The sequence below is a fragment of the Schistocerca gregaria genome, chromosome 4, assembly GCF_023897955.1.
Source record: "Schistocerca gregaria isolate iqSchGreg1 chromosome 4, iqSchGreg1.2, whole genome shotgun sequence".
Classification (NCBI taxonomy): domain Eukaryota; kingdom Metazoa; phylum Arthropoda; class Insecta; order Orthoptera; family Acrididae; genus Schistocerca; species Schistocerca gregaria.
The window spans coordinates 14,167,853-14,193,339 of record NC_064923.1 but is presented as its reverse complement, the minus strand read 5'-3'; the positions used below and the strand labels follow the sequence as shown (position 1 = coordinate 14,193,339).

At 46.1% G+C, this 25,487-nt stretch overlaps 14 non-coding genes across 14 annotated transcripts; all 14 read right to left on the bottom strand.

Annotated features, from left to right (window-relative positions):
* Positions 1–5,465: 5,465 nt before the first annotated feature.
* Trnat-agu (transfer RNA threonine (anticodon AGU)) lies at positions 5,466–5,537 on the bottom strand. Its single transcript has one exon. It is a non-coding gene; the product is annotated as a tRNA-Thr (tRNA).
* A 1,446-nt stretch (positions 5,538–6,983) lies between these two features.
* Positions 6,984–7,055, bottom strand: Trnat-agu (transfer RNA threonine (anticodon AGU)). Its single transcript has one exon. It is a non-coding gene; the product is annotated as a tRNA-Thr (tRNA).
* A 1,467-nt stretch (positions 7,056–8,522) lies between these two features.
* On the bottom strand, positions 8,523–8,594 carry Trnat-agu (transfer RNA threonine (anticodon AGU)). The gene has a single exon. It is a non-coding gene; the product is annotated as a tRNA-Thr (tRNA).
* A 1,434-nt stretch (positions 8,595–10,028) lies between these two features.
* Positions 10,029–10,100, bottom strand: Trnat-agu (transfer RNA threonine (anticodon AGU)). Its single transcript has one exon. It is a non-coding gene; the product is annotated as a tRNA-Thr (tRNA).
* A 1,441-nt stretch (positions 10,101–11,541) lies between these two features.
* On the bottom strand, positions 11,542–11,613 carry Trnat-agu (transfer RNA threonine (anticodon AGU)). Its single transcript has one exon. It is a non-coding gene; the product is annotated as a tRNA-Thr (tRNA).
* Positions 11,614–13,075: 1,462 nt separating this feature from the next.
* On the bottom strand, positions 13,076–13,147 carry Trnat-agu (transfer RNA threonine (anticodon AGU)). The gene has a single exon. It is a non-coding gene; the product is annotated as a tRNA-Thr (tRNA).
* A 1,447-nt stretch (positions 13,148–14,594) lies between these two features.
* Positions 14,595–14,666, bottom strand: Trnat-agu (transfer RNA threonine (anticodon AGU)). The gene has a single exon. It is a non-coding gene; the product is annotated as a tRNA-Thr (tRNA).
* Positions 14,667–16,128: 1,462 nt separating this feature from the next.
* On the bottom strand, positions 16,129–16,200 carry Trnat-agu (transfer RNA threonine (anticodon AGU)). Its single transcript has one exon. It is a non-coding gene; the product is annotated as a tRNA-Thr (tRNA).
* A 1,450-nt stretch (positions 16,201–17,650) lies between these two features.
* Trnat-agu (transfer RNA threonine (anticodon AGU)) lies at positions 17,651–17,722 on the bottom strand. Its single transcript has one exon. It is a non-coding gene; the product is annotated as a tRNA-Thr (tRNA).
* Positions 17,723–19,166: 1,444 nt separating this feature from the next.
* Positions 19,167–19,238, bottom strand: Trnat-agu (transfer RNA threonine (anticodon AGU)). Its single transcript has one exon. It is a non-coding gene; the product is annotated as a tRNA-Thr (tRNA).
* Positions 19,239–20,733: 1,495 nt separating this feature from the next.
* Positions 20,734–20,805, bottom strand: Trnat-agu (transfer RNA threonine (anticodon AGU)). The gene has a single exon. It is a non-coding gene; the product is annotated as a tRNA-Thr (tRNA).
* Positions 20,806–22,251: 1,446 nt separating this feature from the next.
* Positions 22,252–22,323, bottom strand: Trnat-agu (transfer RNA threonine (anticodon AGU)). Its single transcript has one exon. It is a non-coding gene; the product is annotated as a tRNA-Thr (tRNA).
* A 1,455-nt stretch (positions 22,324–23,778) lies between these two features.
* Positions 23,779–23,850, bottom strand: Trnat-agu (transfer RNA threonine (anticodon AGU)). Its single transcript has one exon. It is a non-coding gene; the product is annotated as a tRNA-Thr (tRNA).
* Positions 23,851–25,309: 1,459 nt separating this feature from the next.
* Positions 25,310–25,381, bottom strand: Trnat-agu (transfer RNA threonine (anticodon AGU)). The gene has a single exon. It is a non-coding gene; the product is annotated as a tRNA-Thr (tRNA).
* Positions 25,382–25,487: the final 106 nt, after the last annotated feature.

Below are 25,487 nucleotides of genomic sequence, written 5' to 3'. Positions count from 1 at the left end.
GCTACCCGCCGTTGGAGTCCCCTCCATATTTCGGCGTATCCGCCACAGAGAAAGCGGTGGATCAATGTGTCAACTGCGTCACATCGGGTGCACACAATCGTGTCACTAAGACCAATGGAGTGCAACTTTTCGTTAGTGGAAACTACGTTATTAACAACTCGGTACCAGGTTGCCTGAATGTCGGAAGACAGTTCACGATTACTAATATTTTTCCAAATTCTTTTCCAGTCTTTGTCGGGATATCTGCACTCCATTTTGTTGACATGTTCTTTCGTTGTTAAGAGTTCCATTAATTTCCTGCAATTCCTTGATTGTGGATTCGTGACAATACTGTCCATGTAGCTAATCTCTAAAAAGAACTGGCGAATATATTTCAATTTATAATTAATTCCGCCTATGTTTATGGGTGGACGTAAATTTTCTGGCTGTAGGAGTCGATACAGCCTGGCTGTAATATTATGTGGATGTTTTTCTATAATTTGTAGGGTCCTCTTTATATATAACGCCGTAGTCTTCCGCCATATATCTGTTAAACCTAGGCCACCTTCAGCGGAAGGTAACGTAACTGTACCGACTGCTACTCTAAAAATATTCCCTGTCCATATAAATCGGCAAATGATACTCATTCTACGTTTGGCAATGGGTTTCGAAACTGGCAATATTTGACCTATTTATATAGCTTTTGATAAAATGGACCAATTAATTATTCTGATTCGTTGTTTAATGTTCAGATGTCTGGTCTGATTGAGTATTGTGGCTCCTCTGATTGTATCCAGTACTTTCTTCCAATTGTAGGTCATGGTCTGAAGCGGACATCGGTAAAAGGTGACACCCAGAGCGGTGTGACGATCGACGGAGCGTGCCCATTCCAAACGGACATCTTGAAGACCTTTAAGATTTAAAAACGAACTCTTCACCTCGTTAACCCTAGCGCCTGTAGCTTCACAAAAGATCTGAATATTCGTAGTTAATTTCTCTAAATCTTCGTTACTACGAATAACCACTCCAACGTCATCAGCATATGCATTGGTGACGTTGTTAACGCCAGATATCGTGATGCCCTCAAGATCGACATCGAGTCTCCTTAGTAAAGGCTCCAGTGCAACAACATACAGGAGCATTGACAAAGGACTTCCCTGCGGGACGCCGTTGCGAATTTCAATGGGTGGAGTGAAATGCCCATTTACAGACACTTGTGTTTGGATGCCTTCAACAATGTTAATTAAAACTTGCACAAAATGTTGACTAAAACCCACATAGGTCAACGTTCTGAACAAAAATAAGTGGTTGACCCTGTCAAAAGCCTTTGAGAAGTCGATAAAGGCAAGGCCTCCTGGTGAGGATGACGTTGCAAAAATTGCAGAGACATCCCTATATTCACAAACAGTTTTAAAAATATTCCGCCCCGAGAGACAGGTTTGGTGGTCACCTATGATCTTCTCCATTAGAGGTCTCAGTCTTTCCTTCAGTACACGTGCAATTATTTTATAATCCGAGTTCATCAAACATATTGGTCTCAATTGATTGAGATCTTTAACTGCCGCGTTCCTTCCCTTTGGTATTAGCACAGTTACGCTTTCTTTGAACTCGCGTGGAACAGTAACACCTTGCAACACTTCATTTATCACTTCTGTGAATTGATTACCGATGAGAGGCCAAAATTTACAATAAAACTCTACAGGCAAGCCATCAGGCCCTGGGGACTTACGGGTAGGCGAATATTTAAGTATATCAAACACCTCCTCACATGTGATCGCAGTGGTAAGGGACACATTGTCCTCGTCATTGATAACGTTGTCGATACCTATAGTTCGTAGCAAATCGTTCGCACAGTCTAGATTATACCGGGTATCAGTATATAACGTACGATAAAATCCATAAACTGCATTTAAAATGTCAGAGTGTTCCGTCAGCACCCGGTTATCGCCCACTCTAAGACAAGCAATAAACGCTCGTCTTCTATTTCTTTCATGTTCGAGTAAGTGGTACAGCGATGCGTTTTCGTCCTCCACCGTTGTCGGGACACGAGATTTAATTTTTAAACCCTCCAGCTGTTGTCGCTTGAGACTTATGAGGTGAGCCTTGATCTTCTTTATTTCAATGAAAACCTCATCAGTCATCTGCTGAGCTGATAGTTCCCTTAAGCATGTATAGTAAAATTCAACGGTATTGCGAGACCACATCGCTCGCTCCCTCCCGTAAGCTATTAGGGATGATCTCAATTTCTTTTTAGCACATGAGGTCCACCACGCAAGGCGAGAGCTGTATTTACGGCGCATACGTAGAGCAGCCTGCCATACCTCCGCTACTGTTCTTGATAGGGCACCCTCGAACAACATATGGGTATTCAGCTTCCATAAGGGGCGACCCCAATACGTTCCTTGCTTCTGAAACCGAATGCTGCATTTCACTGCGAGATGGTCCGAAAAGGTAGTGGGAATTACTTCGATACTACTGATTTTATTTTCCATGTTTGCTGTGACGTATATTCTGTCTATTCTGCTTTGCGAGCGACTACTGATGTACGTAAATTTGACTAACGTGGGGTATTTGCTTTCCCACACGTCTGTCCACTTCATGTTTGTCACCAAAGCCGCCAGTTCCCTGGAGAAGTTAAAATTTGGTCGCTGATCCTTTTTGTGAAGTACACAATTAAAGTCACCACCGATTAAAGCTTCCGCCGGATTCCCCTTAAGTAAATAGACCATATCGTTCTTAAAAAAATTAGCCCTATCATCTCTAGCGTTGTTACCAGAGGGGACATATACATTTAAAACAGTAGTAGTAAAAATTTTACAACTGATGCCCCTCCCATTTTCTAACAGACAGATATCCTTCACATCAATACCATCTTTGACAAGGATCGCAGTCCCACATGTGGCTTCCGGTGCAATATTTAAAATCTCTTGAAAACCTGGGACATAAAAGTTGTGGACATTATATTCCTGTAGGAGGGCTATATCAGTATCCGACTGGTAAAGGAAATCTTTTAAAGAAGCGACTTTCGTTTCACTGCGAATCCGATTTATATTGATCGTGGTCACATTATATGTCAGTTCCGTTGGCATAGGTGCAGGTAAAAGAAATTGGCTAATGAAGTATACCCCATGCAGAGTCACGTCTGTACCATTCCATTCTGTCTGTCAGAAAGAAAAATAGACATTAAAAAAAAAAAAAAATTAAATGCCACTAGCATGTGTCAGGTCCATCTCCATTCCGTGGTCGGTGCGATCTTCTTGGGCATCGGCCCAATCAAGTCCTTTTCCTGAGACAGTTCGGTCTAAATCCATAGTAGTGCCGGTCTGCAAACCTGCGACGCCAAGCGGTGCGCGAGGTTGTTGTTGAAGATCATCTGCATCGGCACGACTCATCTCCGCTTCAGTACACTCGTTAACTCGTGCTACTGGGCATTGTTCTCGTAGTCGTTCATTATCCCTTAAATGTTTTAACTTTTCCCGCAATGCAGGAGCTAAACTCTCTGCTGCTTTGTGTGCCAATCTCCTCTTCTTGCCTTTCTTCGAAGATCTCTTCGGCGATCTAGCAGGAGATGAAGTTTGCGACCTGTCAGGAGAAGTACCGGATGATACGTCTGACGTCGCCTGTTCCTTTTTTCGGACAAAAGTCTGCGTATCGCATTCCACAACGGCAGAAGGAGGCGCATCTTTTTCCATGGCTCCCACTGGTAGCAACCCAGTCTCCAATTCTACACTATCGCTCGTTGTGGTTTCCTTGACGCAAGTGTCTTCTGTGGGCGCCAACGTGAAACCAATGTCCAGATTGCTATCTTCGTTCATAGTTCCCGCAGAGTGGATGCCTGGAGCGTCCACTCCTCGGAAGCTAGTGGCAATATCCTCACGTTGGTGGGAATCCTGACGACGCAAGGAAACCTCCGTTGCGGGTATTTGGGGATCTTCGGCCGAGTCCGCGGAAGAACGAGCAACCACAGTGGGAGAGTTGGAAAAAGTTGGCGTCGGCATAGATTCGAGGGGCGCGGAGCTGATCGGCAGACCATCCGCAAATCTAGAGCTTGAAGCCGGAGTATCATCGACAACCGCCCGCGAGGCAGCAGGCTCCCCGCGCACAGGCGGCACCGACTCGCCTCGGCTGCGGAAGTCAGCAGCGGCAGCGTATGACAACTTCATACCAACAACAGGGCCGGAACTCGGCATCTCGTCACGCGGTAACTGCGGGACACGCCTCCGTGAACATTCTGCACGAATGTGTTCCGTGGAATTGCATAAAGCGCAAGTCCGCGGTTGCCCATCATAGATAATCAAAGCACGATACCCACAAATATTAAGATAAGAGGGGACATGCTTCTGTAATTCAATCTTAATTTGCCTTACGCCGTTCAAGACAGGAAACATATGAGTTTCAGACCACCTTTCTGCCACATTGGAAATAATTCTGCCATAAGGCCGAAGGGCAACATTAAGTTCTTCGGGCGGAATTTCAAAAGGGAGCTCAAACACTCTGATCGTACGAATCCCGTACCCAGCATGACTAACAGCAACGTCACTCAAATTCCCATCAGAATGATTAAACTTCACGCTACCTCCGCAACGATCCACAATGGAACTACATAATTCTGGACTTTTCATCTTCAGATACACAGCATTTGTCACAAACGAGAGATAAACTCCGACAACATCATCACCGTTAATCAATACTTTTTCGATAAACCATGCTTTAATTTCAAATGCTTTAGGTCGAACGAAATTTCGATCGAAAGTAAACTTGATTGTGTCTTTCCTCAAATAATTCGACCTATTCATTCTAGAACTTCATGAATACAAGTGCAACACGAATAGCGGCTTAGCAGCACCACTAACCTCAAACGCAGCGACTCAGCCTGTGTTTACTACAGCCAGACGTCCAGCTCCGCCACACGTCCGTCCCGCTCGGCGGCTGAGTCGCAACTGAATCCATTAGGCCACACGGTCACTGACAAACAAGTGGAACTTATATACGACTCATCTGAAAACGCTCACACCACTGAGGAGTTGTGTTTTCGTTCTACACAGACGCTGCCCCTTGCTCTTTCCCACCCATTTGATACATTCAACCTGCTACGAGACCTACCAAATATAGACTGGGAAACTAAACCACACACTTTGTGCATTCGGAAATGTAAGGCAGGGCGTCCCTCGCCGCATTTGCTACGATGTCCATTTGCTACTTCTGCAGAAGTGGCGGCGGCGGCGGCGGCGGCGGCGGCGAAGACGACGACGACGACGACAACCGCGGAAGGCTCTGAGATATGTGAGAAATACATCTATAAAATATATTTCAGACTGTCCCATCCCACCTTATGCTGTACCGCTTTGGCAAATGCTTTATCTGCGCCATTCGCCTTAATCACACCAGAGAGTAATTCTTAATAAAACGCCTCTCGCTAATTGTTAGTCATCCCAGATACTGTTTGCTATAAGGCCACAACGCGCAACTGATATCCAAAGTTCGTCTGCCTCCTGTGAGGATCGAACTCACGACCCCTGGTTTACTAGACCAGTGCTCTGCCACTGAGCTAAAGAGGCGCGGCCTAGCGGTACTTTTGCGTACTTTATCCTTACGGTCGTCTGGATCATCAGACTTCAGCTGACAACACTTCATATTACCGTCTAATATTTGCAGCTATGGCGACCCATTACTGCTTGCCTACACATCTGACACGTAAAGGAAGTGCTCTCCAAATAACACCACTTGCATTTCAGAACATGTCTTTCACACATGTCTACAAAATCACCTTCACCTTCAAATACAGTTTCGTAGCGACTGACGGAGACGTAGGCAAAGTTTAAAGTTGCTATTTCCATTACATCACGTTAATCAGAAAAACGGTAAGTTACATCTGCAGAGGAACAAAATTCCGTTCCCCCCACGTGGGGCTCGAACCCACGACCCTGGGATTAAAAGCCTTATGTTCTACCGACTGAGCTAGCCGCGCTGCCTCGGTGAGTATATGCCGGTTAGCACGTCACACAGTACTCGTTTGGGTTGATTGGTCCCATACAGAACCTCCCCATGTTGCCTAATGTTTTCCTAACGTCACACTCGTCACGTAGTTCACTTTTATTTCATAATCATTTCTGAGAGGTAACAGAATTGCATGACAACCTGCAGAGCTAGTTTCGTCAAAATTAACACACATACTTGATGTGACTCATAAGCCGAACGAGTTACTTTCCGACGTTATTTTAGATGTGCAAGTGCCAGTCAAAAACACGCGGCGACGGCAATATGCAAACCAATTCGCTAGTTAACACCGGTCTTGTTGTGCGTGTTTTAAGCTGAAGAGCATCTCCAAGCAGAAAATGGTCAACAGCAACATTCACACGGTTTCGTACTGCTCAAGTGCTACACTAAAACGGTATGTTTCTTTTTCAGATCTGGAAAAACACGACGGAGAGAGGAATCAAACACGCAATCTTCGGATACGAAGTCCGACGCCTTATCCATTAGGCCACACGGTCACTGACAAACAAGTGGAACTTATATACGACTCATCTCAAAACGCTCACACCACTGAGGAGTTGTGTTTTCGTTCTACACAGACGCTGCCCCTTGCTCTTTCCCACCCATTTGATACATTCAACCTGCTACGAGACCTACCAAATATAGACTGGGAAACTAAACCACACACTTTGTGCATTCGGAAATGTAAGGCAGGGCGTCCCTCGCCGCATTTGCTACGATGTCCATTTGCTACTTCTGCAGAAGTGGCGGCGGCGGCGACGACGACGACGACGACGACGACAACCGCGGAAGGCTCTGAGATATGTGAGAAATACATCTATAAAATATATTTCAGACTGTCCCATCCCACCTTATGCTGTACCGCTTTGGCAAATGCGTTATCTGCGCCATTCGCCTTAATCACATCTGAGAGTAATTCTTAATAAAACGCCTCTCGCTAATAGTTAGTCATCCCAGATACTGTTTGCTATAAGGCCACGACGCGCAACTGATATCCAAAATTCGTCTGCCTCCTGTGAGGATCGAACTCACGACCCCTGGTTTACTAGACCAGTGCTCTGCCACTGAGCTAAAGAGGCGCGGCCCAGCGGTATTTTTGCGTACTTCATCCTTACGGTCGTCTGGATCATCAGACTTCAGCTGATAACACTTCATATTACCGTCTAATATTTGCAGCTATGGCGACCCATTACTGCTTGGCTACACATCTGACACGTAAAGGAAGTGCTCTCCAAATAACACCACTTGCATTTCAGAACATGTCTTTCACACATGTCTACAAAATCACCTTCACCTTCAAATACAGTTTCGTAGCGACTGACGGAGACGTAGGCAAAGTTTAAAGTTGCTATTTCCATTACATCACGTTAATCAGAAAAACGGTAAGTTACATCTGCAGAGGAACAAAATTCCGTTCCTCCCCACGTGGGGCTCGAACCCACGACCCTGGGATTAAGAGCCTTATGTTCTACCGACTGCCCGACTAAGCTAGCCGCGCTGCCTCGGTGAGTATACGCCGGTTAGCACGTCACACAGTACTCGTTTGGGTTGTTTGGTCCCATACAGAACCTCCCCATGTTGCCTAATGTTTTCCTAACGTCACACTCGTCACGTAGTTCACTTTTATTTCATAATCATTTCTGAGAGGTAACAGAATTGCATGACAACCTGCAGAGCTAGTTTCGTCAAAAATAACACACATACTTGATGTGACTCATAAGCCGAACGAGTTACTTTCCGACGTTATTTTAGATGTGCAAGTGCCAGTCAAAAACACGCGGCGACGGCAATATGCAAACCAATTCGCTAGTTAAAACCGGTCTTGTTGTGCGTGTTTTAAGCTGAAGAGCATCTCCAAGCAGAAAATGGTCAACAGCAACATTCACACGGTTTCGTACTGCTCAAGTGCTACACTAAAACGGTATGTTTCTTTTTCAGATCTGGAAAAACACGACCGAGAGAGGAATCAAACACGCAATCTTCGGATACGAAGTCCGACGCCTTATCCATTAGGCCACACGGTCACTGACAAACAAGTGGAACTTATATACTACTCATCTCAAAACGCTCACACCACTGAGGAGTTGTGTTTTCGTTCTACACAGACGCTGCCCCTTGCTCTTTCCCACCCATTTGATACATTCAACCTGCTACGAGACCTACCAAATATAGACTGGGAAACTAAACCACACACTTTGTGCATTCGGAAATGTAAGGCAGGGCGTCCCTCGCCGCATTTGCTACGATGTCCATTTGCTACTTCTGCAGAAGTGGCGGCGGCGGCGGCGGCGGCGGCGGCGACGACGACGACGACGACGACAACCGCGGAAGGCTCTGAGATATGTGAGAAATACATCTATAAAATATATTTCAGACTGTCCCATCCCACCTTATGCTGTACCGCTTTGGCAAATGCTTTATCTGCGCCATTCGCCTTAATCACATCTGAGAGTAATTCTTAATAAAACGCCTCTCGCTAATTGTTAGTCATCCCAGATACTGTTTGCTATAAGGCCACGACGCGCAACTGATATCCAAAATTCGTCTGCCTCCTGTGAGGATCGAACTCACGACCCCTGGTTTACTAGACCAGTGCTCTGCCACTGAGCTAAAGAGGCGCGGCCTAGCGGTACTTTTGCGTACTTCATCCTTACGGTCGTCTGGATCATCAGACTTCAGCTGATAACACTTCATATTACCGTCAATATTTGCAGCTATGGCGACCCATTACTGCTTGGCTACACATCTGACACGTAAACGAAGTGCTCTCCAAATAACACCACTTGCATTTCAGAACATGTCTTTCACACATGTCTACAAAATCACCTTCACCTTCAAATACAGTTTCCTTGCGACTGACGGAGACGTAGGCAAAGTTTAAAGTTGCTATTTCCATTACATCACGTTAATCAGAAAAACGGTAAGTTACATCTGCAGAGGAACGAAATTCCGTTCCTCCCCACGTGGGGCTCGAACCCACGACCCTGGGATTAAGAGCCTTATGTTCTACCGACTGAGCTAGCCGCGCTGCCTCGGTGAGTATATGCCGGTTAGCACGTCACACAGTACTCGTTTGGGTTGATTGGTCCCATACAGAACCTCCCCATGTTGCCTAATGTTTTCCTAACGTCACACTCGTCACGTAGTTCACTTTTATTTCATAATCATTTCTGAGAGGTAACAGAATTGCATGACAACCTGCAGAGCTAGTTTCGTCAAAATTAACACACATACTTGATGTGACTCATAAGCCGAACGAGTTACTTTCCGACGTTATTTTAGATGTGCAAGTGCCAGTCAAAAACACGCGGCGACGGCAATATGCAAACCAATTCGCTAGTTAACACCGGTCTTGTTGTGCGTGTTTTAAGCTGAAGAGCATCTCCAAGCAGAAAATGGTCAACAGCAACATTCACACGGTTTCGTACTGCTCAAGTGCTACACTAAAACGGTATGTTTCTTTTTCAGATCTGGAAAAACACGACAGAGAGAGGAATCAAACACGCAATCTTCGGATACGAAGTCCGACGCCTTATCCATTAGGCCACACGGTCACTGACAAACAAGTGGAACTTATATACGACTCATCTCAAAACGCTCACACCACTGAGGAGTTGTGTTTTCGTTCTACACAGACGCTGCCCCTTGCTCTTTCCCACCCATTTGATACATTCAACCTGCTACGAGACCTACCAAATATAGACTGGGAAACTAAACCACACACTTTGTGCATTCGGAAATGTAAGGCAGGGCGTCCCTCGCCGCATTTGCTACGATGTCCATTTGCTACTTCTGCAGAAGTGGCGACGACGACGACGACGACGACAACCGCGGAAGGCTCTGAGATATGTGAGAAATACATCTATAAAATATATTTCAGACTGTCCCATCCCACCTTATGCTGTACCGCTTTGGCAAATGCTTTATCTGCGCCATTCGCCTTAATCACATCTGAGAGTAATTCTTAATAAAACGCCTCTCGCTAATTGTTAGTCATCCCAGATACTGTTTGCTATAAGGCCACGACGCGCAACTGATATCCAAAATTCGTCTGCCTCCTGTGAGGATCGAACTCACGACCCCTGGTTTACTAGACCAGTGCTCTGCCACTGAGCTAAAGAGGCGCGGCCTAGCGGCACTTTTGCGTACTTCATCCTTACGGTCGTCTGGATCATCAGACTTCAGCTGACAACACTTCATATTACCGTCTAATATTTGCAGCTATGGCGACCCATTACTGCTTGGCTACACATCTGACACGTAAAGGAAGTGCTCTCCAAATAACACCACTTGCATTTCAGAACATGTCTTTCACACATGTCTACAAAATCACCTTCACCTTCAAATACAGTTTCGTAGCGACTGACGGAGACGTAGGCAAAGTTTAAAGTTGCTATTTCCATTACATCACGTTAATCAGAAAAACGGTAAGTTACATCTGCAGAGGAACAAAATTCCGTTCCTCCCCACGTGGGGCTCGAACCCACGACCCTGGGATTAAGAGCCTTATGTTCTACCGACTGAGCTAGCCGCGCTGCCTCGGTGAGTATACGCCGGTTAGGACGTCACACAGTACTCGTTTGGGTTGATTGGTCCCATACAGAACCTCCCCATGTTGCCTAATGTTTTCCTACCGTCACACTCGTCACGTAGTTCACTTTTATTTCATAATCATTTCTGAGAGGTAACAGAATTGCATGACAACCTGCAGAGCTAGTTTCGTCAAAATTGACACACATACTTGATGTGACTCATAAGCCGAACGAGTTACTTTCCGACGTTATTTTAGATGTGCAAGTGCCAGTCAAAAACACGCGGCGACGGCAATATGCAAACCAATTCGCTAGTTAACACCGGTCTTGTTGTGCGTGTTTTAAGCTGAAGAGCATCTCCAAGCAGAAAATGGTCAACAGCAACATTCACACGGTTTCGTACTGCTCAAGTGCTACACTAAAACGGTACGTTTCTTTTTCAGATCTGGAAAAACACGACCGAGAGAGGAATCAAACACGCAATCTTCGGATACGAAGTCCGACGCCTTATCCATTAGGCCACACGGTCACTGACAAACAAGTGGAACTTATATACGACTCATCTCAAAACTCTCACACCACTGAGGAGTTGTGTTTTCGTTCTACACAGACGCTACCCCTTGCTCTTTCCCACCCATTTGATACATTCAACCTGCTACGAGACCTACCAAATATAGACTGGGAAACTAAACCACACACTTAGTGCATTCGGAAATGTAAGGCAGGGCGTCCCTCGCCGCATTTGCTACGATGTCCATTTGCTACTTCTGCAGAAGTGGCGGCGGCGACGACGACGACGACGACGACGACCGCGGAAGGCTCTGAGATATGTGAGAAATACATCTATAAAATATATTTCAGACTGTCCCGTCCCACCTTATGCTGTACCGCTTTGGCAAATGCTTTATCTGCGCCATTCGCCTTAATCACATCTGAGAGTAATTCTTAATAAAACGCCTCTCGCTAATTGTTAGTCATCCCAGATACTGTTTGCTATAAGGCCACGACGCGCAACTGATATCCAAAATTCGTCTGCCTCCTGTGAGGATCGAACTCACGACACCTGGTTTACTAGACCAGTGCTCTGCCACTGAGCTAAAGAGGCGCGGCCTAGCGGCACTTTTGCGTACTTCATCCTTACGGTCGTCTGGATCATCAGACTTCAGCTGATAACACTTCATATTACCGTCTAATATTTGCAGCTATGGCGACCCATTACTGCTTGGCTACACATCTGACACGTAAAGGAAGTGCTCTCCAAATAACACCACTTGCATTTCAGAACATGTCTTTCACACATGTCTACAAAATCACCTTCACCTTCAAATACAGTTTCGTAGCGACTGACGGAGACGTAGGCAAAGTTTAAAGTTGCTATTTCCATTACATCACGTTAATCAGAAAAACGGTAAGTTACATCTGCAGAGGAACAAAATTCCGTTCCTCCCCACGTGGGGCTCGAACCCACGACCCTGGGATTAAGAGCCTTATGTTCTACCGACGGAGCTAGCCGCGCTGCCTCGGTGAGTATACGCCGGTTAGGACGTCACACAGTACTCGTTTGGGTTGATTGGTCCCATACAGAACCTCCCCATGTTGCCTAATGTTTTCCTACCGTCACACTCGTCACGTAGTTCACTTTTATTTCATAATCATTTCTGAGAGGTAACAGAATTGCATGACAACCTGCAGAGCTAGTTTCGTCAAAATTGACACACATACTTGATGTGACTCATAAGCCGAACGAGTTACTTTCCGACGTTATTTTAGATGTGCAAGTGCCAGTCAAAAACACGCGGCGACGGCAATATGCAAACCAATTCGCTAGTTAACACCGGTCTTGTTGTGCGTGTTTTAAGCTGAAGAGCATCTCCAAGCAGAAAATGGTCAACAGCAACATTCACACGGTTTCGTACTGCTCAAGTGCTACACTAAAACGGTACGTTTCTTTTTCAGATCTGGAAAAACACGACCGAGAGAGGAATCAAACACGCAATCTTCGGATACGAAGTCCGACGCCTTATCCATTAGGCCACACGGTCACTGACAAACAAGTGGAACTTATATACGACTCATCTCAAAACGCTCACACCACTGAGGAGTTGTGTTTTCGTTCTACACAGACGCTACCCCTTGCTCTTTCCCACCCATTTGATACATTCAACCTGCTACGAGACCTACCAAATATAGACTGGGAAACTAAACCACACACTTTGTGCATTCGGAAATGTAAGGCAGGGCGTCCCTCGCCGCATTTGCTACGATGTCCATTTGCTACTTCTGCAGAAGTGGCGGCGGCGGCGGCGGCGGCGGCGACGACGACGACGACGACGACGACGACAACCGCGGAAGGCTCTGAGATATGTGAGAAATACATCTATAAAATATATTTCAGACTGTCCCATCCCACCTTATGCTGTACCGCTTTGGCAAATGATTTATCTGCGCCATTCGCCTTAATCACATCTGAGAGTAATTCTTAATAAAACGCCTCTCGCTAATTGTTAGTCATCCCAGATACTGTTTGCTATAAGGCCACGACGCGCAACTGATATCCAAAATTCGTCTGCCTCCTGTGAGGATCGAACTCACGACCCCTGGTTTACTAGACCAGTGCTCTGCCACTGAGCTAAAGAGGCGCGGCCTAGCGGCACTTTTGCGTACTTCATCCTTACGGTCGTCTGGATCATCAGACTTCAGCTGATAACACTTCATATTACCGTCTAATATTTGCAGCTATGGCGACCCATTACTGCTTGGCTACACATCTGACACGTAAACGAAGTGCTCTCCAAATAACACCACTTGCATTTCAGAACATGTCTTTCACACATGTCTACAAAATCACCTTCACCTTCAAATACAGTTTCGTAGCGACTGACGGAGACGTAGGCAAAGTTTAAAGTTGCTATTTCCATTACATCACGTTAATCAGAAAAACGGTAAGTTACATCTGCAGAGGAACAAAATTCCGTTCCTCCCCACGTGGGGCTCGAACCCACGACCCTGGGATTAAGAGCCTTATGTTCTACCGACTGAGCTAGCCGCGCTGCCTCGGTGAGTATACGCCGGTTAGGACGTCACACAGTACTCGTTTGGGTTGATTGGTCCCATACAGAACCTCCCCATGTTGCCTAATGTTTTCCTACCGTCACACTCGTCACGTAGTTCACTTTTATTGCATAATCATTTCTGAGAGGTAACAGAATTGCATGACAACCTGCAGAGCTAGTTTCGTCAAAATTGACACACATACTTGATGTGACTCATAAGCCGAACGAGTTACTTTCCGACGTTATTTTAGATGTGCAAGTGCCAGTCAAAAACACGCGGCGACGGCAATATGCAAACCAATTCGCTAGTTAACACCGGTCTTGTTGTGCGTGTTTTAAGCTGAAGAGCATCTCCAAGCAGAAAATGGTCAACAGCAACATTCACACGGTTTCGTACTGCTCAAGTGCTACACTAAAACGGTACGTTTCTTTTTCAGATCTGGAAAAACACGACCGAGAGAGGAATCAAACACGCAATCTTCGGATACGAAGTCCGACGCCTTATCCATTAGGCCACACGGTCACTGACAAACAAGTGGAACTTATATACGACTCATCTCAAAACGCTCACACCACTGAGGAGTTGTGTTTTCGTTCTACACAGACGCTACCCCTTGCTCTTTCCCACCCATTTGATACATTCAACCTGCTACGAGACCTACCAAATATAGACTGGGAAACTAAACCACACACTTTGTGCATTCGGAAATGTAAGGCAGGGCGTCCCTCGCCGCATTTGCTACGATGTCCATTTGCTACTTCTGCAGAAGTGGCGGCGGCGGCGACGACGACGACGACGACGACGACAACCGCGGAAGGCTCTGAGATATGTGAGAAATACATCTATAAAATATATTTCAGACTGTCCCATCCCACCTTATGCTGTACCGCTTTGGCAAATGCTTTATCTGCGCCATTCGCCTTAATCACATCTGAGAGTAATTCTTAATAAAACGCCTCTCGCTAATTGTTAGTCATCCCAGATACTGTTTGCTATAAGGCCACGACGCGCAACTGATATCCAAAATTCGTCTGCCTCCTGTGAGGATCGAACTCACGACCCCTGGTTTACTAGACCAGTGCTCTGCCACTGAGCTAAAGAGGCGCGGCCTAGCGGCACTTTTGCGTACTTCATCCTTACGGTCGTCTGGATCATCAGACTTCAGCTGACAACACTTCATATTACCGTCTAATATTTGCAGCTATGGCGACCCATTACTGCTTGGCTACACATCTGACACGTAAAGGAAGTGCTCTCCAAATAACACCACTTGCATTTCAGAACATGTCTTTCACACATGTCTACAAAATCACCTTCACCTTCAAATACAGTTTCGTAGCGACTGACGGAGACGTAGGCAAAGTTTAAAGTTGCTATTTCCATTACATCACGTTAATCAGAAAAACGGTAAGTTACATCTGCAGAGGAACAAAATTCCGTTCCTCCCCACGTGGGGCTCGAACCCACGACCCTGGGATTAAGAGCCTTATGTTCTACCGACTGAGCTAGCCGCGCTGCCTCGGTGAGTATACGCCGGTTAGGACGTCACACAGTACTCGTTTGGGTTGATTGGTCCCATACAGAACCTCCCCATGTTGCCTAATGTTTTCCTACCGTCACACTCGTCACGTAGTTCACTTTTATTTCATAATCATTTCTGAGAGGTAACAGAATTGCATGACAACCTGCAGAGCTAGTTTCGTCAAAATTGACACACATACTTGATGTGACTCATAAGCCGAACGAGTTACTTTCCGACGTTATTTTAGATGTGCAAGTGCCAGTCAAAAACACGCGGCGACGGCAATATGCAAACCAATTCGCTAGTTAACACCGGTCTTGTTGTGCGTGTTTTAAGCTGAAGAGCATCTCCAAGCAGAAAATGGTCAACAGCAACATTCACACGGTTTCGTACTGCTCAAGTGCTACACTAAAACGGTACGTTTCTTTTTCAGATCTGGAAAAACACGACCGAGAGAGGAATCAAACACGCAATCTTCGGATACGAAGTCCGACGCCTTATCCATTAGGCCACACGGTCACTGACAAACAAGTGGAACTTATATACGACTCATCTCAAAACGCTCACACCACTGAGGAGTTGTGTTTTCGTTCTACACAGACGCTACCCCTTGCTCTTTCCCACCCATTTGATACATTCAACCTGCTACGAGACCTACCAAATATAGACTGGGAAACTAAACCACACACTTTGTGCATTCGGAAATGTAAGGCAGGGCGTCCCTCGCCGCATTTGCTACGATGTCCATTTGCTACTTCTGCAGAAGTGGCGGCGGCGACGACGACGACGACGACGACGACGACGACGACGACGACGACGACCGCGGAAGGCTCTGAGATATGTGAGAAATACATCTATAAAATATATTTCAGACTGTCCCGTCCCACCTTATGCTGTACCGCTTTGGCAAATGCTTTATCTGCGCCATTCGCCTTAATCACATCTGAGAGTAATTCTTAATAAAACGCCTCTCGCTAATTGTTAGTCATCCCAGATACTGTTTGCTATAAGGCCACGACGCGCAACTGATATCCAAAATTCGTCTGCCTCCTGTGAGGATCGAAATCACGACCCCTGGTTTACTAGACCAGTGCTCTGCCACTGAGCTAAAGAGGCGCGGCCTAGCGGTACTTTTGCGTACTTCATCCTTACGGTCGTCTGGATCATCAGACTTCAGCTGATAACACTTCATATTACCGTCTAATATTTGCAGCTATGGCGACCCATTACTGCTTGGCTACACATCTGACACGTAAAGGAAGTGCTCTCCAAATAACACCACTTGCATTTCAGAACATGTCTTTCACACATGTCTACAAAATCACCTTCACCTTCAAATACAGTTTCGTAGCGACTGACGGAGACGTAGGCAAAGTTTAAAGTTGCTATTTCCATTACATCACGTTAATCAGAAAAACGGTAAGTTACATCTGCAGAGGAACAAAATTCCGTTCCTCCCCACGTGGGGCTCGAACCCACGACCCTGGGATTAAGAGCCTTATGTTCTACCGACGGAGCTAGCCGCGCTGCCTCGGTGAGTATGCGCCGGTTAGGACGTCACACAGTACTCGTTTGGGTTGATTGGTCCCATACAGAACCTCCCCATGTTGCCTAATGTTTTCCTACCGTCACACTCGTCACGTAGTTCACTTTTATTTCATAATCATTTCTGAGAGGTAACAGAATTGCATGACAACCTGCAGAGCTAGTTTCGTCAAAATTGACACACATACTTGATGTGACTCATAAGCCGAACGAGTTACTTTCCGACGTTATTTTAGATGTGCAAGTGCCAGTCAAAAACACGCGGCGACGGCAATATGCAAACCAATTCGCTAGTTAACACCGGTCTTGTTGTGCGTGTTTTAAGCTGAAGAGCATCTCCAAGCAGAAAATGGTCAACAGCAACATTCACACGGTTTCGTACTGCTCAAGTGCTACACTAAAACGGTACGTTTCTTTTTCAGATCTGGAAAAACACGACCGAGAGAGGAATCAAACACGCAATCTTCGGATACGAAGTCCGACGCCTTATCCATTAGGCCACACGGTCACTGACAAACAAGTGGAACTTATATACGACTCATCTCAAAACGCTCACACCACTGAGGAGTTGTGTTTTCGTTCTACACAGACGCTACCCCTTGCTCTTTCCCACCCATTTGATACATTCAACCTGCTACGAGACCTACCAAATATAGACTGGGAAACTAAACCACACACTTTGTGCATTCGGAAATGTAAGGCAGGGCGTCCCTCGCCGCATTTGCTACGATGTCCATTTGCTACTTCTGCAGAAGTGGCGACGACGACGACGACGACGACGACGACGACGACGACAACCGCGGAAGGCTCTGAGATATGTGAGAAATACATCTATAAAATATATTTCAGACTGTCCCATCCCACCTTATGCTGTACCGCTTTGGCAAATGCTTTATCTGCGCCATTCGCCTTAATCACATCTGAGAGTAATTCTTAATAAAACGCCTCTCGCTAATTGTTAGTCATCCCAGATACTGTTTGCTATAAGGCCACGACGCGCAACTGATATCCAAAATTCGTCTGCCTCCTGTGAGGATCGAACTCACGACCCCTGGTTTACTAGACCAGTGCTCTGCCACTGAGCTAAAGAGGCGCGGCCTAGCGGCACTTTTGCGTACTTCATCCTTACGGTCGTCTGGATCATCAGACTTCAGCTGATAACACTTCATATTACCGTCTAATATTTGCAGCTATGGCGACCCATTACTGCTTGGCTACACATCTGACACGTAAAGGAAGTGCTCTCCAAATAACACCACTTGCATTTCAGAACATGTCTTTCACACATGTCTACAAAATCACCTTCACCTTCAAATACAGTTTCGTAGCGACTGACGGAGACGTAGGCAAAGTTTAAAGTTGCTATTTCCATTACATCACGTTAATCAGAAAAACGGTAAGTTACATCTGCAGAGGAACAAAATTCCGTTCCTCCCCACGTGGGGCTCGAACCCACGACCCTGGGATTAAGAGCCTTATGTTCTACCGACTGAGCTAGCCGCGCTGCCTCGGTGAGTATACGCCGGTTAGGACGTCACACAGTACTCGTTTGGGTTGATTGGTCCCATACAGAACCTCCCCATGTTGCCTAATGTTTTCCTACCGTCACACTCGTCACGTAGTTCACTTTTATTGCATAATCATTTCTGAGAGGTAACAGAATTGCATGACAACCTGCAGAGCTAGTTTCGTCAAAATTGACACACATACTTGATGTGACTCATAAGCCGAACGAGTTACTTTCCGACGTTATTTTAGATGTGCAAGTGCCAGTCAAAAACACGCGGCGACGGCAATATGCAAACCAATTCGCTAGTTAACACCGGTCTTGTTGTGCGTGTTTTAAGCTGAAGAGCATCTCCAAGCAGAAAATGGTCAACAGCAACATTCACACGGTTTCGTACTGCTCAAGTGCTACACTAAAACGGTACGTTTCTTTTTCAGATCTGGAAAAACACGACCGAGAGAGGAATCAAACACGCAATCTTCGGATACGAAGTCCGACGCCTTATCCATTAGGCCACACGGTCACTGACAAACAAGTGGAACTTATATACGACTCATCTCAAAACGCTCACACCACTGAGGAGTTGTGTTTTCGTTCTACACAGACGCTACCCCTTGCTCTTTCCCACCCATTTGATACATTCAACCTGCTACGAGACCTACCAAATATAGACTGGGAAACTAAACCACACACTTTGTGCATTCGGAAATGTAAGGCAGGGCGTCCCTCGCCGCATTTGCTACGATGTCCATTTGCTACTTCTGCAGAAGTGGCGGCGGCGACGACGACGACGACGACGACGACGACCGCGGAAGGCTCTGAGATATGTGAGAAATACATCTATAAAATATATTTCAGACTGTCCCGTCCCACCTTATGCTGTACCGCTTTGGCAAATGCTTTATCTGCGCCATTCGCCTTAATCACATCTGAGAGTAATTCTTAATAAAACGCCTCTCGCTAATTGTTAGTCATCCCAGATACTGTTTGCTATAAGGCCACGACGCGCAACTGATATCCAAAATTCGTCTGCCTCCTGTGAGGATCGAACTCACGACCCCTGGTTTACTAGACCAGTGCTCTGCCACTGAGCTAAAGAGGCGCGGCCTAGCGGTACTTTTGCGTACTTCATCCTTACGGTCGTCTGGATCATCAGACTTCAGCTGATAACACTTCATATTACCGTCTAATATTTGCAGCTATGGCGACCCATTACTGCTTGGCTACACATCTGACACGTAAAGGAAGTGCTCTCCAAATAACACCACTTGCATTTCAGAACATGTCTTTCACACATGTCTACAAAATCACCTTCACCTTCAAATACAGTTTCGTAGCGACTGACGGAGATGTAGGCAAAGTTTAAAGTTGCTATTTCCATTACATCACGTTAATCAGAAAAACGGTAAGTTACATCTGCAGAGGAACGAAATTCCGTTCCTCCCCACGTGGGGCTCGAACCCACGACCCTGGGATTAAGAGCCTTATGTTCTACCGACTGAGCTAGCCGCGCTGCCTCGGTGAGTATATGCCGGTTAGCACGTCACACAGTACTCGTTTGGGTTGATTGGTCCCATACAGAACCTCCCCATGTTGCCTAATGTTTTCCTAACGTCACACTCGTCACGTAGTTCACTTTTATTTCATAATCATTTCTGAGAGGTAACAGAATTGCATGACAACCTGCAGAGCTAGTTTCGTCAAAATTAACACACATACTTGATGTGACTCATAAGCCGAACGAGTTACTTTCCGACGTTATTTTAGATGTGCAAGTGCCAGTCAAAAACACGCGGCGACGGCAATATGCAAACCAATTCGCTAGTTAACACCGGTCTTGTTGTGCGTGTTTTAAGCTGAAGAGCATCTCCAAGCAGAAAATGGTCAACAGCAACATTCACACGGTTTCGTACTGCTCAAGTGCTACACTAAAACGGTATGTTTCTTTTTCAGATCTGGAAAAACACGACCGAGAGAGGAATCAAACACGCAATCTTCGGATACGAAGCCCGACGCCTTATCCATTACGCCACACAGTCACTGACAAACAAGTGGAAGTTATATACGACTCATCTCAAAACGCTCACACCACTGAGGAGTTGTGTTTTCGTTCTACACAGACGCTGCCCCTTGCTCTTTCCCACCCATTTGATACATTCAACCTGCTACGAGACCTACAAAATATAGACTGGGAAACTAAACCACACACTTTGTGCATTCGGAAATGTAAGGCAGGGCGTCCCTCGCCGCATTTGCTACGATGTCCATTTGCTACTTCTGCAGAAGTGGTGGTGGCGGCGGCGGCGGCGGCGGCGGCGGCGGCGGCGGCGGCGGCGGCGGCGGCGGCGACGACGACGACGACGACGACGACAACCGCGGAAGGCTCTGAGATATGTGAGAAATACATCTATAAAATATATTTCAGACTGTCCCGTCCCACCTTATGCTGTACCGCTTTGGCAAATGCTTTATCTGCGCCATTCGCCTTAATCACATCTGAGAGTAATTCTTAATAAAACGCCTCTCGCTAATTGTTAGTCATCCCAGATACTGTTTGCTATAAGGCCACGACGCGCAACTGATATCCAAAATTCGTCTGCCTCCTGTGAGGATCGAACTCACGACCCCTGGTTTACTAGACCAGTGCTCTGCCACTCAGCTAAAGAGGCGCGGCCTAGCGGTACTTTTGCGTACTTCATCCTTACGGTCGTCTGGATCATCAGACTTCAGCTGATAACACTTCATATTACCGTCTAATATTTGCAGCTATGGCGACCCATTACTGCTTGGCTACACATCTGACACGTAAAGGAAGTGCTCTCCAAATAACACCACTTGCATTTCAGAACATGTCTTTCACACATGTCTACAAAATCACCTTCACCTTCAAATACAGTTTCGTAGCGACTGACGGAGACGTAGGCAAAGTTTAAAGTTGCTATTTCCATTACATCACGTTAATCAGAAAAACGGTAAGTTACATCTGCAGAGGAACAAAATTCCGTTCCTCCCCACGTGGGGCTCGAACCCACGACCCTGGGATTAAGAGCCTTATGTTCTACCGACTGAGCTAGCCGCGCTGCCTCGGTGAGTATATGCCGGTTAGCACGTCACACAGTACTCGTTTGGGTTGATTGGTCCCATACAGAACCTCCCCATGTTGCCTAATGTTTTCCTAACGTCACACTCGTCACGTAGTTCACTTTTATTTCATAATCATTTCTGAGAGGTAACAGAATTGCATGACAACCTGCAGAGCTGGTTTCGTCAAAATTAACACACATACTTGATGTGACTCATAAGCCGAACGAGTTACTTTCCGACGTTATTTTAGATGTGCAAGTGCCAGTCAAAAACACGCGGCGACGGCAATATGCAAACCAATTCGCTAGTTAAAACCGGTCTTGTTGTGCGTGTTTTAAGCTGAAGAGCATCTCCAAGCAGAAAATGGTCAACAGCAACATTCACACGGTTTCGTACTACTCAAGTGCTACACTAAAACGGTATGTTTCTTTTTCAGATCTGGAAAAACACGACGGAGAGAGGAATCAAACACGCAATCTTCGGATACGAAGTCCGACGCCTTATCCATTAGGCCACACGGTCACTGACAAACAAGTGAACTTATATACTACTCATCTCAAAACGCTCACACCACTGAGGAGTTGTGTTTTCGTTCTACACAGACGCTGCCCCTTGCTCTTTCCCACCCATTTGATACATTCAACCTGCTACAAGACCTACCAAATATAGACTGGGAAACTAAACCACACACTTTGTGCATTCGGAAATGTAAGGCAGGGCGTCCCTCGCCGCATTTGCTACGATGTCCATTTGCTACTTCTGCAGAAGTGGCGGCGGCGGCGACGACGACGACGACGACGACGACAACCGCGGAAGGCTCTGAGATATGTGAGAAATACATCTATAAAATATATTTCAGACTGTCCCATCCCACCTTATGCTGTACCGCTTTGGCAAATGCTTTATCTGCGCCATTCGCCTTAATCACATCTGAGAGTAATTCTTAATAAAACGCCTCTCGCTAATAGTTAGTCATCCCAGATACTGTTTGCAATAAGGCCACGACGCGCAACTGATATCCAAAATTCGTCTGCCTCCTGTGAGGATCGAACTCACGACCCCTGGTTTACTAGACCAGTGCTCTGCCACTGAGCTAAAGAGGCGCGGCCCAGCGGTATTTTTGCGTACTTCATCCTTACGGTCGTCTGGATCATCAGACTTCAGCTGACAACACTTCATATTACCGTCTAATATTTGCAGCTATGGCGACCCATTACTGCTTGGCTACACATCTGACACGTAAACGAAGTGCTCTCCAAATAACACCACTTGCATTTCAGAACATGTCTTTCACACATGTCTACAAAATCACCTTCACCTTCAAATACAGTTTCCTTGCGACTGACGGAGACGTAGGCAAAGTTTAAAGTTGCTATTTCCATTACATCACGTTAATCAGAAAAACGGTAAGTTACATCTGCAGAGGAACAAAATTCCGTTCCTCCCCACGTGGGGCTCGAACCCACGACCCTGGGATTAAGAGCCTTATGTTCTACCGACTGCCCGACTAAGCTAGCCGCGCTGCCTCGGTGAGTATACGCCGGTTAGCACGTCACACAGTACTCGTTTGGGTTGATTGGTCCCATACAGAACCTCCCCATGTTGCCTAATGTTTTCCTAACGTCACACTCGTCACGTAGTTCACTTTTATTTCATAATCATTTCTGAGAGGTAACAGAATTGCATGACAACCTGCAGAGCTAGTTTCGTCAAAATTAACACACATACTTGATGTGACTCATAAGCCGAACGAGTTACTTTCCGACGTTATTTTAGATGTGCAAGTGCCAGTCAAAAACACGCGGCGACGGCAATATGCAAACCAATTCGCTAGTTAAAACCGGTCTTGTTGTGCGTGTTTTAAGCTGAAGAGCATCTCCAAGCAGAAAATGGTCAACAGCAACATTCACACGGTTTCGTACTGCTCAAGTGCTACACTAAAACGGTATGTTTCTTTTTCAGATCTGGAAAAACACGACCGAGAGAGGAATCAAACACGCAATCTTCGGATACGAAGTCCGACCCCTTATCCATTAGGCCACACGGTCACTGACAAACAAGTGGAACTTATATACTACTCATCTCAAAACGCTCACACCACTGAGGAGTTGTGTTTTCGTTCTACACAGACGCTGCCCCTTGCTCTTTCCCACCCATTTGATACATTCAACCTGCTACGAGACCTACCAAATATAGACTGGGAAACTAAACCACACACTTTGTGCATTCGGAAATGTAAGGCAGGGCGTCCCTCGCCGCATTTGCTACGATGTCCATTTGCTACTTCTGCAGAAGTGGCGGCGGCGGCGACGACGACGACGACGACGACGACAACCGCGGAAGGCTCTGAGATATGTGAGAAATACATCTATAAAATATATTTCAGACTGTCCCATCCCACCTTATGCTGTACCGCTTTGGCAAATGCTTTATCTGCGCCATTCGCCTTAATCACATCTGAGAGTAATTCTTAATAAAACGCCTCTCGCTAATTGTTAGTCATCCCAGATACTGTTTGCTATAAGGCCACGACGCGCAACTGATATCCAAAATTCGTCTGCCTCCTGTGAGGATCGAACTCACGACCCCTGGTTTACTAGACCAGTGCTCTGCCACTGAGCTAAAGAGGCGCGGCCTAGCGGTACTTTTGCGTACTTCATCCTTACGGTCGTCTGGATCATCAGACTTCAGCTGATAACACTTCATATTACCGTCCAATATTTGCAGCTATGGCGACCCATTACTGCTTGGCTACACATCTGACACGTAAAGGAAGTGCTCTCCAAATAACACCACTTGCATTTCAGAACATGTCTTTCACACATGTCTACAAAATCACCTTCACCTTCAAATACAGTTTCGTAGCGACTGACGGAGACGTAGGCAAAGTTTAAAGTTGCTATTTCCATTACATCACGTTAATCAGAAAAACGGTAAGTTACATCTGCAGAGGAACGAAATTCCGTTCCTCCCCACGTGGGGCTCGAACCCACGACCCTGGGATTAAGAGCCTTATGTTCTACCGACTGAGCTAGCCGCGCTGCCTCGGTGAGTATATGCCGGTTAGCACGTCACACAGTACTCGTTTGGGTTGATTGGTCCCATACAGAACCTCCCCATGTTGCCTAATGTTTTCCTAACGTCACACTCGTCACGTAGTTCACTTTTATTTCATAATCATTTCTGAGAGGTAACAGAATTGCATGACAACCTGCAGAGCTAGTTTCGTCAAAATTAACACACATACTTGATGTGACTCATAAGCCGAACGAGTTACTTTCCGACGTTATTTTAGATGTGCAAGTGCCAGTCAAAAACACGCGGCGACGGCAATATGCAAACCAATTCGCTAGTTAACACCGGTCTTGTTGTGCGTGTTTTAAGCTGAAGAGCATCTCCAAGCAGAAAATGGTCAACAGCAACATTCACACGGTTTCGTACTGCTCAAGTGCTACACTAAAACGGTATGTTTCTTTTTCAGATCTGGAAAAACACGACGGAGAGAGGAATCAAACACGCAATCTTCGGATACGAAGTCCGACGCCTTATCCATTAGGCCACACGGTCACTGACAAACAAGTGGAACTTATATACGACTCATCTCAAAACGCTCACACCACTGAGGAGTTGTGTTTTCGTTCTACACAGACGCTGCCCCTTGCTCTTTCCCACCCATTTGATACATTCAACCTGCTACGAGACCTACCAAATATAGACTGGGAAACTAAACCACACACTTTGTGCATTCGGAAATGTAAGGCAGGGCGTCCCTCGCCGCATTTGCTACGATGTCCATTTGCTACTTCTGCAGAAGTGGCGACGACGACGACGACGACGACGACGACGACGACGACGACGACGACAACCGCGGAAGGCTCTGAGATATGTGAGAAATACATCTATAAAATATATTTCAGACTGTCCCATCCCACCTTATGCTGTACCGCTTTGGCAAATGCTTTATCTGCGCCATTCGCCTTAATCACATCTGAGAGTAATTCTTAATAAAACGCCTCTCGCTAATTGTTAGTCATCCCAGATACTGTTTGCTATAAGGCCACGACGCGCAACTGATATCCAAAATTCGTCTGCCTCCTGTGAGGATCGAACTCACGACCCCTGGTTTACTAGACCAGTGCTCTGCCACTGAGCTAAAGAGGCGCGGCCTAGCGGCACTTTTGCGTACTTCATCCTTACGGTCGTCTGGATCATCAGACTTCAGCTGACAACACTTCATATTACCGTCTAATATTTGCAGCTATGGCGA